We start from the raw sequence: 14,635 nt of genomic DNA, 5'->3' as shown, positions 1-14,635 counted from the left end.
CAGCTGGCAGAAGATCCTCAGAGAACAATTTGTCCATACACACACACACCAGTTTCAGTTAATTCCAAATGGAAATGTTCAGCTCTCTCTTCTGCCTGTCCAGTCCTTTTCAACTTGTAAATGTCACACAAAACTGGTCTTCTGAGATCCCAGATTAAAAGAAAAGCACTTTGTGAATCAGCCTCCATACATTTCCCCCTCTCTTTAAAATAGCCAGTACATAGATTTGATTGAGGTTTGATTGAATAAAAGTAGAGCAATGTAAGAGCCTTTTCCTTCTGAACTGTATAAACATCTGTTGAGACTGCAAGGCAGCAATGAGGTGAGACCTTGCAGAAGAGAGATGCAATCCTGAGGACTAGCGATCCCCAACCTGTGTGCGGCGGACCACATGTGGTCCTTCGACTAATTGGAGGTGGGCCCCGAAGGATGCCTTCTTCCCCCCGGCCCTTTACTTCATCCCCCCCAGCCCTTTACAACACACTTCATTGTTGGGGCATATCTGTATCTTATTTTGAAGGGATGTTTAAACATTATCATAGCAATCAGAGAGCATTAGGGCAGTGGTTGAGAGTAGAGGAGTAACCTCCCCCCCCCCACACCGGGCCTCAGTAAAAGGTGTTGAGTGGTCCCCGGTGTTGAGTGGTCCCCGGTGATAAAAAGGTTGGGGACCACTGCTGAGGACCATTGTGCTGGTACTGGCAAACTGCCAACACAAAAATGGTGCTGTTGGTTCATAGAATCATAGAGTTGAAAGGGGCCATACAGGCCATCTGGTCCAATCCCCTGCTCAACGCAGGATCAGCCCTAAGCATCCTAAAGCATCCAAGAAAAGTGTGTATCCAGAATGTATCCATAGCCTGTGGATACATTCTGAAGGGGAAAACAACACAAGGCCCTTCACAAAGGATAGATGCATAGCAAGTACACCAGAGATCATAGCAATCCAGGCAATACTTACCAATCAGACAATGACAGCTATTGACACTCTGCTGAGTAGTAGACACAAACACAGACAATGAATTCCTGCCAGTCCATCCACTGACCCTTGACCCCATTCTCCTCATGAAGAGCCAGTAGGCAGGAAGGGAAGATCCTTTGGAAAGCTCTCAGCTTTCCGCAGGGCCTGCAAAACAGAGCTCTTCTGCCAGGTCTATGGGTGAGGCCAGCATTGCAAGGAAGATCTGATGCCCCCCCCCCCCCCCCCGTGTTAAGAGCATACACTTATTGGAGATCCACATTTCTCCTCGCGCTCTCATATCAGTTCTTGGTAGAGTTAGAGGGGTTTCTCCGTTGTGGTTTTTATTGATGGAGTCTGATATGTATATTGTTACGTCCGGTATGGTTTTAATGGGTTTTTTAATGGGTTTTTAATTTTGGATGAATCTGTAACCAGCCACGAGTCAGAAATGAGAGTGGCGGGCAATAAGTCTAATCATCATCATCATCCAGACGCAGTGCAACCCCTACAGAGGCATTTAACCAGAGTGCTCCCCCCAAACCAGAAGGGAAGGGCACCTGTGTAGCGGACAGGATGCCCACCCCTTCCCCTGCAAGTGCCTGACTAGCAGGAAAAGTGCTGCCTACATTCAACCATCTCTGCTCCCAAGTTTCACACCTCCTTATTATAAAAAGCAATTAAAAAGGAAAGAAAAGCAATTAAAAAGGAAAGTAAAAAGGGGAAAAACAGAGCAAAAAGACAGATCAGGCATGCACTCACAGCCCCTGCACCCAAGACCAGCATCCTAACCATTGAGCAAGGAGGGCAGATTGAAAGGAGGCATTAGGCATTCTGCCGCAGTCCTGACATTGCTACAAGATGCATGGGGACTAGCAAATGCCAGTGTACAGACCAGCATGGCTTAGCAGAACAGCCAGGGTTCCTGGTTTGATTCCCACATGGGGAAGCAAAAGCCTCAGAACTGATATTTTATTGTATACTGACTAATTCCTGCCACACAATTGATCCCACTGCTTTCCCTGCTGAGCTTGTGCCTATGTTTCTCCCAAATTCTGCATGTCAACCCTTGGTCAGAACAATGCTACCAGGGCCCTCTGCTAGTGCATGTCAAAAATATGGTAGCAGAATATCTCATTCGCTCACAGTTTGTGTTCCACCCTCCATTTTAGGATTGAACTATTAGAAAGCAATCCTTATCAGGGCTAATCAAAATCCTTTTCATGTCTATTCAACAGAGCTTACTCACAGGAAAGTGTTGTTAGGCTGGCACTGGAAAATTACTAATGTATACTTTCTTTAATTTTATATTACAAATTTTAAAATCACAACTACTCCAAAGAATAAAGAGCCAGATGAGGAATGAACACTACATCCACCCATCAGCCCATAAGCACACAACAGTAAGATTAGTAGTTGCATTATGGCTTAAATGGTATCGCAGCTTAACTGGTATAGGTGAAAGCAGTACTTTTGGTAACCTTGCTGAAGCATCAATTTAAAGAGGAAGGGGATGTTCCTTAGACCACGATCTTAGAGATGAAATGACTAGCGAAACTTGGAAAGCACACCCCTTTGGGGATGCCGTTACCTAATAGCTATGGTAAAAGCTGGAGCCAGCATGGAGAAATGATTTAGAGCATCTAATTAGGTTCAAGTCCTCATTGTGCCAAGGATGCTCATGAGGTCCCCTTGGACTAGTCACTCTTTCTAAACCTCATAGGGTTGTTGTGAGGACTGGAATGGAAAGGGTGAGGTGGGAGGCTTTCTGCTGGCTCAGAGTCATTTAAACTCTCCACATCTTTTCCCCAACTGGGGGGGGGGGGTGGTGAGGAGAAGTGGAGATTTTAAATGACTCTGTTAAACCCTCTAGATATGTTTTGTGCTGCTTCGAGGGATGGGGGGAAGCAGAACTGGAAATTAAATGGAGTCATGTAATCCTCCAGTTTTACTCCCTGCTGTTTCAAAGTGGTGGGAAGCAGATCTAGAGGTTTTAAATGCTTGGAGCAGTTTTTGTTGTTTCCAAGTGGCGGAAAGAGCAGAAATTAGGGGGTTAAATGGCTCAGAATCATTTAAAACCATTTTCTGCTTTTCACTGAGCAACAGGAACTCAACCCAGGCAGAATCCCAACAGTGTGTGACAGAAGCGCAAGCTGCTCAAGACTCACCGTCAGAACTTTGGAAGTGCCTGCAGAAGAAGCTCAGCTTTGCAGCCCACCCAGTCTTCCAGCCTGGAATTAGTGATGATCATCAGACTCTCAGTGACAGCTCACTAGATACAACTGCAGGGGATTGTGGGCAATGTCTTAGAAGTGAGCTTCAAATTAAAAGGCACAGTGCACAATTACTGCCCATTGCTGCCTGCTTGAGATGGATGAAGTATCTCAGGATGAGAGCTAAGTGAAGAACTATTTAAGAGCTGCTGGGAAAGCAGACAGAGATGGACACAACCATGCATAGTGCTTGTTGCAAGTTGTTTTGTTTGATTCCTGCATTGCTTGACTCCTGGAACTTCTGACTTTGGACCAGACCAACTGGACTTTGATTCTTGAACTGCCCTTGCCTGACTGTTTTGAATTCCCAGTTTGTGACTTAGCTTTCTCTGCTTTTCTCCTAACCAGCTCTGCTCTGATCAGCCAGTTCATGGCAGTTCTCATGATCATGAACCACAAACCAGCCAAAGTTCATCACAAACTTTAGTTTCTAAGCTAGTTTGTGCCCATCCCTAAATCACCCTCCATAACATCTATTTTCTCCATTTAAACTGATCTTTGTAGTCTGGAAAGGAGCTGTAATCACAGGGGATCTTCAGTTCTCACCTAAAGGTTGATATCTCTAGTGGAGAATTATGTTATAGGTGACTATGGTTCTGTTCTTTATGACTTGCTTGCTTCTGATGTCAGGTTACAGCCTCTAATTTCCAAGAATAACAAGGTCAGAGGATGTTTCAGAAGACCAATGTCATTTGGCTAGAGGTCAGATTTCCAGAAATCAATCAAAGCAGTATTGGTAGGTTCAGTGTCTGATGAATACATTAAATCCATGGCCAAAAGCTTTTCCTGGGAGACTTTATAGCCAAATGCCCAGATGGCATACATACAGCCAGCTTCTCAGGAACATTCCAGCAAATATTCATCTCCACTATTGGCAGTTAGCTGGTGTTGAACAATGAGGTGTTCACTGTTTCGCCTAGCCTGTAAATCCACTCTCAAACTTCTGCAGCATTCCAGGGGTGCTGGTGACCCTGTAGAACTGGGGGAAGATGGCTGGCCTTTGCCTGCTGAATTAGAGCTGGAAGGTGGAAGCAATTCTGAACAAACTCTTACCTGCACCTCATTTCCCTGCTGGTCAACTTTTGTCAACTATGGTCTGGCTATATAGGGTCCTTCCTCCTTTGAGAAATCCTCAGGTCCATTCCGCATGACTTAAATATAGCAGAAGTCTTACCTGTGGTAAACGCTACAAATGCAAGGTTCCGCATGATGTCACACACAATCTGCAACACTCCCGCAAAAATCGCTTCATTATTGCGCTTTTCAGGAAATTGGGGAAAGTGGATTCCCCCTGAAAAAATCGCTACACTTCTGAGCACAAGCTGCAAAACATCAGCGAAATACATGTGCTTTCTCAATGTAGCGGAAGAAAGAAAGTCCCTGCCCCTCTCTCACCCCCAAACTTCTGGAGAAGCGATCTCCATTTTCCCCCCTTAGACTGGGGAAAGCAATGAACAAGCGAGGCTTCTCAGAGGCTTCTCCAGCTAAAGTCCCTCCACAGAAGTGAAGCGAACTTCCGGAGAAGCGAGCACCCGAGAGTCAGCACTTATGACTCAGCAGCAGAAAGACCCATGGTCAGAACGGCTATGGATGAGCTCATGTGGAGCGGCGCTGCCCAGCAGGCGAGGTGACAGGCGAGAAGGAGCCCTAGAGCGGGGCTGGGCAGCGGCAGCAGTGGGGGGATCCCTGAAGACAGCAGCAGGTACCCGAGGAAGAAGACGAGTGCCCCACCCCCTTCGCAGCCCCCCAACTACTGGAGTGTCAATCGCCCTGCAGCAAGTCCAGAAACCTCCCCCCCTGCTTTTCAGCACGCCAGCAGCCCACAGTTTCCAAGGGGATCTTTCCCAATCAGCACGCTTGTTGTCAGTCTCGCTATTTTTTTCCCTTAGACCGGCGAAAGCAATGAACGAGCAAGGCTTCTCCGGCTAAAGTCCCTCCACAGAAGTGATCAACACAGTAAAACAATGCTCCCTACTGCAAGTGTCTTTAAAGTTCCCAAGCACAACACAGCCCCCTGTTCAGCACTGCCTGTAATTTCGGCCACAAATCGCGCCCGTGGGGGGGGGGGATTTTTTTTCTACTTGAGGAGCGTGTGAACAATTAATCGCCAGCTCCTACGCCAGCAAAAAGGTCTTTCCGATGCAACAATTGAACACAGATTTGTTGCAACGGGTGTGTTCGTTTTTTTTAAAAAACAGTTCTTAAAGGAAAAGGGGCTTTTTGGGAGCATGAACACAGCAACCCATTGGCTGTTCTGTTTGATTGACGGTAAGGGGAAGAAGCACAGAAAAAAATTGCTTCCTTTGTTGTGATTCCAGAGAGACCGGAAACCTGTGGAGAATGAATGAAACGCTACTGGAAATTCTATATTCCTCTAAAAATAAAGCTATGCGGAATGACAAAATTCCACTATTTAATATAGTGTTTCTGCCTTCTGTGAACAATTGGCAACACTGGTCCTTGTGAAGAATGGCCCTCATTGTTGTTGAGCCCTGGCTGGTACATGATAAAGTCCTTATCAAGGACTAAAATATAAATATATAAAATATCAATAAAGGATAAGGCAAACAAGGAAAATGTTCAAAGGCTTGGAGACATGGTGACTCACCCAGACGTTTTGAGACACATTCACATCTCTGCATCCCATTTCCACTCTGTATTTGTTGTGTTATTAGTTGCTACCTATTGCACATTTTTTTATATATTTAATAAAGGTATGGCCCATTTGAGATCCAAATCTGTGTTAGCTCTGTTCATTCCATGTCTGTCTGTAATGGCCCAGTAAAATGGAATGAAGGGAGAAAAATCCTCCTTCCATCTCCACAATGATACTTACAGAAGAGTTTCTCTCCCACTCTTTTCCTCTCCACAGACCATTGCTCCACATGGGTATTAATTCCTGTAAATCCCATGATTATGTAAATCAACTTTATTGGGTTCAGAAAGGAATGCTGTGGGGAGAAATTGTGAAAGATCTGCAACAATGTGTGCCTTCAGATGACACATGGATCCAACCTATAAAAGGGGGTTTATTTCTTAAACAATTAGTGTTTTGAAATACTGGTAACTGAGACAAATCTCTGACAGTAAGCTAGTTCCATTATGCGTTAAATACCTTGTGCAGTCCCAAAACGCGTCTTTTATTATCATTATCTTTTGCATTGACATCTTGTGTGGGTTGCATTAAATCAATCAATTAGCATCTGGTGTTTCCAGAATTAAGACACTGGTATATATTTGTAAAACGTTCAAATAAATAAAAAACAGCAGATATTAGAATCTACTGTTACCTAGATACCAAAACCTGTAATTCAGAACCATTTGATCATATCTCATACCGTGGTTTCATACAGATCTATCCCCAGAAATAATTGTATGTATTATACCTTCTTTTCTTGGAAAATGGATTAAAGGAAGAGTAAGGTATATTAAATATTTTATATGCCCATGTTATTATTTTTATTTAGCATTCTCAGTGGAAAAGGCCCTCACAATGGCTTTCAATTAAATCATAATAACATATCATAAAACAGTTCATGAACAAATGCTAAATACTGGCAGTATATCTTTATAGGGAAAAAGGTGGCTAAATTACTTCTCTTCTGAAGATTGTAAAGAGGTTGACATGGTAAAATACCTAGAGGGTGATTTCCTCAACATCGGGGCCACCATCCAGAAAGCTCTACTTTTAGTATAAATATATATTTCCTCAGAAAGCAATAGCACTCATAGGGAGGTCTCAGGTTGTTACCCATGCAGAGTTTTTTTGTTTTTTGTTTGCATTTGGAATTTATTCCAATTTTTTTAAACAAATAATGGCAGTTTTTAGCACAGAGATGATTATGAATTTTACCCTTTATCACTGATCCCAATGCTGCCTTGAAGAAGAATTGGTTTTGATATCCCACTTTTTATTACCTGAAGGAATCTGAAAGTGGCTTACAATCACCTTCCCTCCCCCCCCCCCCGACAACTGGCAGCCTGTAAGGTAGGTAGGGCTGAGAAATCTCTGACAGAACTGTTCTGTGAGAACAGCTCTAATAGGACTGTAACTAACCTAAGGTCACCCAGCTGGATGCATATGAAGGAGCGGGGAATCAAGCCCAGCCCTACCATTTCTACTAACTACTCATAACTACCAGTGCTAAATGCTGTAGTAACAGTTTTATAGGCCTTTATGGCTATCTTTTATTATATACTCAGGTAGATAGCTATGTTTATCTGAAGCAATAGAACAAAGTTTGAGTCACACAGCACCTTTAAGACCAAGGTCATTTAATTTTTGTGTATGAAAGCTTATACCTGGAATTAAATTCCCTTGGTCCTAAAAGTGCCACTTGACTATATACTGTTCTGAATTTAGGAAAGGTGTTTTCTTAGGGTTGTAAGCTCCAGGCTGGGAAACACCTGGAAATTTGGAGGGTAGAGCCAGGTTAAGTTTGGGGAGGAGAGGGACTTCAATACTCCAAAGCTAGAAAATATCCAAATTACTTAATATCACCCTTCCCCATCCTCCCAAAGTCTTGGATTTCTGTTCAATTAGCAAGATAGTCCGTGGAAAAAGTGCCATTGTTCCTGATGTTGTTCCAATGATATTTTGTTGATGATGCTTGTCAGTTTCACCATGTTAGATAGTTCAGACAGTTTATCAAGCCAGACTGGTAGCTCTGGGGTTTCTGATGACTTCCAGATTTGGCTATCATCAGTCTTGCTACTGTAATCACGTAGGGGAAAAAATACTTTGCTTGTGGTGATGGCTTGTCAGGATGTAGGCTTAACAACATATAGTATGGTTTCATAGGAAACTTAACATTAAACATTTCTTGTAACACCCCATCAACTTTTACCCAAAATTTTCCCAGTTTCCCACATCTCCACCACATATGATAAAAGGAGCCCACTTTGTCCTTGCATTTTGGCCACGGAGTTCCTGATGAATATATAGAGCTACTTGGAAGTGAGAGGGCTAGCTCTAGCAACCACCAGATTTTCACTTCCAGATATCTCTGGGAGTCTTGAGGAATTCTGTGGTCAGAACTTCCTGTAAGTAGCCTAGGACTTATTTCTCTTTTCAATTTTTTCTCTCCAAGATGTTGTCCCCATCAGTCCTCCTGCCAGTTGCCAGGCACTACTTATTCAGTACTGATTCACTAGTAAGTGTGATTAGGATTGCAGCTCAGCCTTCAATGGCAGGTCAGAGATTTGCCACTCTCAAAATTGTGAAGACTCATGGCTCCAATTTTATTTTGAAGATGTATTCAATCTAGGATTGCCAGATCTGTCAGACCAGCCAGCAGGGATGAACTTACATGGAGCAGGGAGGGGAAAAGCCAGACATATGCATGACTTGCCACATCACCCAGAAGAGACATGATCATGTTAGGGGCAATGCACTGTTTTTTTGATAAGACTCTATGATAAAAATAGCTTTTTTCCATAGAGTTTTGACCATAAATCAGTGCGTTTTCCCCAACATCAATGACATGCCTACATCACCTCTGGGTGATATAAGTACTTTGTGTTTATTTCTGGTTTCTTGCCAGCTTGGGAGAGTAATTTCCCCCACTTTCTGATTGCCCTGAGGCAGGGGGACTGGGGACTGGCAATCCTATATGCATCAGGTTTATTAGGGATTCTTTAGTGAAAAGTGAGTCACTATGTGGGAGGGCAGTACACAAATGTAATAACAACTATGGCAGAGTTGCCCACTGCTAGTGTACAGCTGAGTGGAAGCACTGCACATGCATTCTACAGGAAAGTAACATACGTTACAATAAACTTTGTATTAGAAATTATATCCCAGGCAGGTCTCACCAATGCTCTGCATAGACTTCATACCAGAGACATAAGGTACTCTTCAGTATTCAAACTACAATTTGATCACAAATTGCAGGCAGCAACTTCAGACATTCAGACATAAAAGTACCCATATTCTGACCTGTGCCTGAAGAAGTGTGCATTCACACAAAAGTTTATACCTTGAACAAAACTTTGTTAGTCTTAAAGGTACCACAGGACTCAACCATCCTCCTGCTGCTTCAGACCAAAATGGCTGTCCACCTGAATCCATTTTCTGTCCTGTAAGGTTTGTTCTAAATTGCATTGGAAATGTTTGGTTTTCTTGAGGTGGTTCTTTTCCTCCTCTCCGTTTGCCATCTGGCTGTATGTAACGGGGGGTGACCTCATACAAGAGGTGCATTTTGCTAGGTTTCTTAAGCTGGGCTGGAGAGATGTTTCGATTTTGAAACCTAATTTTCCCAAATGAAATCATCTCTGCGGTGCTATCTAGAGTATCTCACAGAAATAAATCACGACACAGGGAGCATGAAATAAAACTTGGGCCAAACATTTATATAAATGCATCTAATTTGTTGTGGGAGAGAGAACATTTTGATTAATTTGATTAATTTCATCAATTCCCATACTAACACTCGATGCAAGTGTAATGTGCCCTAGTTCAGATAGCTAAGACAATCTTCTGTATTCTGTGAATTGCCTGTATGGGCAGTTCACCTTTCTCTGAGCCCCAGAAAGACAGTTTAATTTTACTGAGGATTTACAGCTTTTAGTCGTAAGTGTCACAAACTCATCTAATTAGGGCAGAGGTTTTCACGTTCTGCATGTCTGTTCTTCAGTATTTCACTCTCCCAAACCAAATCCACACTTTTACATGTAGTGGTGCTCTGGAGGTCCCAGTAAAGGCTGTCTGTGTACCAGTACATAGGACAGACTTTCACAACTCTCTGTCTTCTGAGGGTATGTGTGTGCATACTTGCTGAGAGCAGCTTGGCACATGGAAAGATATTTGAACACAACCTGGTCCCTTAATCAGAAAAATAATGTTATTTACTACTGTTTAACCTATTATAATATTGAGTAGGAAGAAGGGATCCTGAGGGAATGATAAACAAAATGAAAATCTTCAGTTGCTGGTGGAAGATTGCAGCTCTCTCCTTAGGGAAAGGTGAATCTCCCTAGGTAGAGAGTTCTAGAGTGTGGTGTCACACACAAGAAATCCCTACACCAGCTTGCCACCCACCACTGAAGGTGATCAGTGCTTGGAAAGGTTCATAAGGAATAGACAATCCATCAGGTATGTTGGTCCCAATATGGAGTCATTAAATGTCAACACCAGCATATTGAATTGCACCCTGAAACAAATTGGGAGCCAGTGTAGATGGGCTAAGACTGGAAATATATGATTCTTCCAAACTACTGAAATCAATATCCTGGCATCAGCATTCTGCACCAGTTGAAGTTTCTGAATACTTCTCATGGGCATCCCAATGTAAAGCAGATTGCAGTAATCTAATCTAGATATATCCAAAGTGAGATCTTTTATATTCAGGAAAGACAACAGTTGGCTTTTAACAGTTAAAGCTGTTTAAAAGGCATTTCTGGCCACATCTGCTTTCTACTTCCAAGTGGTAGGCCAGAATCTAAGACAACTCTTAGATACTATAGACCTGTTCTTTCAAGGAATGCAGTGCCTGATCCTGTAGCTATGGATGTAGCCTTGGATTCTGGACTGAGAAACAAATTATCTAGATGAAGCTGGAAACTAATCGAAGTTCAGCCTGGGTATATGAAAGGAGAGCATGGTCTAAGGGAAGAGATAACTTAGGGTGTTTACAAAGGGAACTAGTCTCTGTCACACATGTACACACATGCCCTTATTTGCACAAGGGATGCCACCCTTCATGTGGGACTTTGGGATCCCCCAGAATTACAGCTCATCTCCTTACTACAAAGATTGTCGGTTCCCCCAGGGAAAAATTGGTGCTTTGGGGGATAGACTTTATGGCATAGTACCCCACTGTGGTCCCTGTCCTTCCCCAGGCTCTACCTCCAAATCTTCAAGGCCTAGCAATCCTACTTCCAATCAGACCAGTGCCAGGGGGAACATGATAACCCCAATTCAAACTTCACCTTCCAAGATTTGAGATCAGCCTACTTTGACAGAAAGCACTTTGAAAGTCAGTTCCAAGTGCTGAAATAAAAGCAATAGTTAATGAAGGGTTTAAAATACTCATTAGGCAGAGAGGGCTGGAGTGACAGGCTGCTCCTAGTGCTCAGATTGACCAGCAACAGCTGAGAAGGAACTAATATAGCTGTATGCTGAAGAGAGGGTCAGTCAGATTTGATTCTGATTCAGATGTTGGTTCAGAGTGCAGTCTTTGGTATCTCCATCACAGTTAGATGACCATTTGCTTTGAAGAGAAACTCTAGTTAGAGAATAGATTTTTGTACTAATACACACAGTGTTTGGAGAACTAGGGCAGATATTTGGCAGTGGGAATTTGTTGAGGTCTAAAGTTCCAATTTGGCCCAAATTAAAAGGAGAATTCTTCTAAGGAAGGAAGGAGGCTATCTGCCCAGTTAGAAAGGGGAAATCTGGTACATTTTTCAGACTAGTGCATATGAGAAAGTGCTTCAGATTCCTCATTAGGCAGTGGGATACTGCTTTATCAAGGAAGGAAAAGTAGAGGTAGTAACAGGAGTACCCACTTTCTAGGAGCCAGGAGAGCTTAGTAGAACTCAAAAAGTTTTTTTTTTAAGGAACAGAAAGGAAAACACATGTGTTTTGTGAATAAATACAGTAGTGAAACTTCTAATTTTAAAGGAAGTCTTAATATCTGAAGGAAAAACCTATGAACATCTGAAAGCTTATAACTAAAAACATCTACTGTATAATATTTGATTTTTATAGAAACTGCTTAATCTCCTTGTTCCAGTTTCCTCTTTGTAAAATAATTTTGTTAAAATGTCTCAGTGCCTTTCTGATAAGGGATTATAAGAAAAAGGGCTCTGCAACTTTCCAAAAGGGTTCCAGGGCTAAATAAAGCCCCCCAAAATCTATCTGTGATAGGGTGGGACAGTAAGCATTTTTATAACTAAGGAACCATGCTACAAGGCTAGCTTAATCTGTGAGGAAACAACATTCTTATTTGGGAGGGGGAAAATACCTTAGATTGCAGAATTGGGTAGAGGTAACTATCACACTTATCTACTCCTGATAATTGCTAACAACTATCATTGCAGGTGCATCCGGATGATTTCCATCCTTCCTTCAATATGTCAGTACCACTGACCTCATAAAGGTGTAACAAGGAAAGGTTTAGGCCAATATGTGCAGTGACTATCTTCAGCCACAGTAACTACACATCTCACACTCCCATTCGCCTTCCTCTTTTCCTTTTCCAAGCATTTCAGAATAGGAATATTAAACCAGATTCTCTTTGGCAACAAGGACCATTCCAAACCATTAATTATGTGGTCGTTTTCTTGATGCTTACAGTTCAGAGATTTGCTCATACGATGACATAAATAATTCTGATTTAGGCAAACGATGGGAAAAAGAAGAGAACAGCTCTTGACTTAATGGGACAGAAGTGGGAGCAGCTATATCTGCCTCATACCTCTCATCCTGATCTTATCCACTTTAGTAACTGAGATAATATCTAGTTATGATCAGTTCTTAAATGAGCAGTCTACCTCATGACCCAGAAAAACAATACTACAGCCTAGATTTAAACTATCTTACAGTTACTCTTCACATTTATAGGGTACAAACCCAACACCAGTTTTCCTACAGAACTGTCATGTAGATGATAAAGAAAGTGGGAACTAATATCCTGTTTTCCATTTATTCATTTCTTTACTTTGTTTATAATCCTGCCTTTCTTGCTGAAATTCAGCACACATTACAGGATATAAAACCACTGGGACAACAGACAAATGAGCAATGCAACAGGACTTGGATTACAGAATTAGACAACAATGCAACTTTCTAAATAAATAAATAATACAAATATATAAATTATGCAAACAATGGATTACAAGGCATTGTAATAAAACAATATCTGCAATGATCACAGCAGCGCATTATCACTGTGGTCCATTATAAACATGTTCCTTTGAGGTGGTTTTATTCTATTACAGCTCTGATTATTTTTAAATGTGCACTTGAACATTATTATTTTGCACATTCTATAGAATGAATCCTTGAATCCTGATAAGTATTTTGCCCCACCCCTACTGAAGTCTGACATAGGACCCCTTCAGAATTCATGCTTTTTGTAGTGTTCTTTATTTCTGTAACCTTGGTAAGATTGCCATTTACTGTGAAACTGCTTAAAACATGACGTTTTCCCATATACATCGAAATTATCTCTAATAGTTTCTGAGTGACTTTGCTACATGCACTCTGACAGCCATTTTCTCACCCTTTAATCTGACATTTTCACTCTCTCTCTCTTCTTCCACAGAGCAAAATTAGAAAACAGAATCCTTGAATCAGCAGCCACTATAGGAAGAATTGACTGAAACAGTAAGTAATACCTCATTATTCCTTCCATTTTGTTGATATCATAAATAATGACATCATTAAGTTAACTTGAAGCCATTTCTACAATACATATACTTTGAAACAAGAAAAGTAGTGGTTCTTCCCCCCCCCCATTGTTATGCTAAATCTGCATGGTGGAATTTTAACTACTATTTTAAGGTGTCCTGATTCCTTCTCTTGTGATTCAAAACATGTCTGCCAATTTCTTTGCAATGTGAAGCAAGATCAGCACATAATCTCTTGCTCCATCTGTATTCACAAAATTCAGACTAACTATACAGAAGTTCCTACACTGTAGCAATTACTCAGGCCTCAGAACAGCAGCTCACAAAAGTTAATAATTCAAGTAGCTTTCTGGTAGACATCTGCATGTCCCCCCCTCCCCACCTTCCATTGGAAAAAGAATATATTTTCAAATCCACTAGTGCATGACATTTCTTTGCTGGATCAGGATATTGCTTGCCAACTATCTTGCTGTTAACTACACTTTAGTATAACCCCTTTTATGCTTTGTCTGGAGGATACATAAACTCCCTCAAAGTCCTCTTTGAAGTGTTGGGCATTTCCCTCATTCTGTCTGATATCAGCCTACTTCAAATATATTAATGGGGAGCATCCTGGCTTTGCACCCTTTGCTAGGTATAGAGTCTAATTGTAAAAAGCTGTGCAGCAATTTGAAGAGCTGTGCTGGGGAGATTTGGTACTGGCTTGTTTTCTATGAATATGATAAACAGATATGTAAACTATTTAATCTTTAGCTACTCTGACACTTTCCTGTGTTTGAATTCAGAGTGGGGGGAGTGAAAGAAAGTAAAGGATGTTTGGGTTTTAATGCAGTTCACAGCAGTAGGAAGGAAGGAAGGAAGGAAGGAAGGAAGGAAGGAAGGAAGGAAGGAAGGAAGAAAAGCGAATACTTGAAGCCTGGACTCCCAACAGGAGTTGAAACATACAATTTGTATTAGATTTCAGAAACAACTGTAGTTCATGGAATGCCTTGACTATATATGTATGTATATAAATTATCTAACTTTTTAAACTGCTACCGCAATTTACAAT

General features: G+C 41.7%; 1 long non-coding RNA gene across 1 annotated transcript in view; it reads left to right on the top strand.

Annotated features, from left to right (window-relative positions):
- The window catches only part of LOC143831284 (uncharacterized), a 255,459-nt gene that overhangs the window by 106,550 nt on the left and 134,274 nt on the right, over positions 1-14,635 (top strand). The window contains exon 2 of the long non-coding RNA XR_013228788.1: positions 13,500-13,561. This is a non-coding gene — a long non-coding RNA (uncharacterized LOC143831284). The remainder of the gene's footprint in view (positions 1-13,499; positions 13,562-14,635) is intronic.

This window comes from Paroedura picta, chromosome 3 (assembly GCF_049243985.1).
Source record: "Paroedura picta isolate Pp20150507F chromosome 3, Ppicta_v3.0, whole genome shotgun sequence".
Classification (NCBI taxonomy): Eukaryota; Metazoa; Chordata; class Lepidosauria; order Squamata; family Gekkonidae; genus Paroedura; species Paroedura picta.
This window is presented reverse-complemented; position numbering and strand designations above follow the sequence as displayed.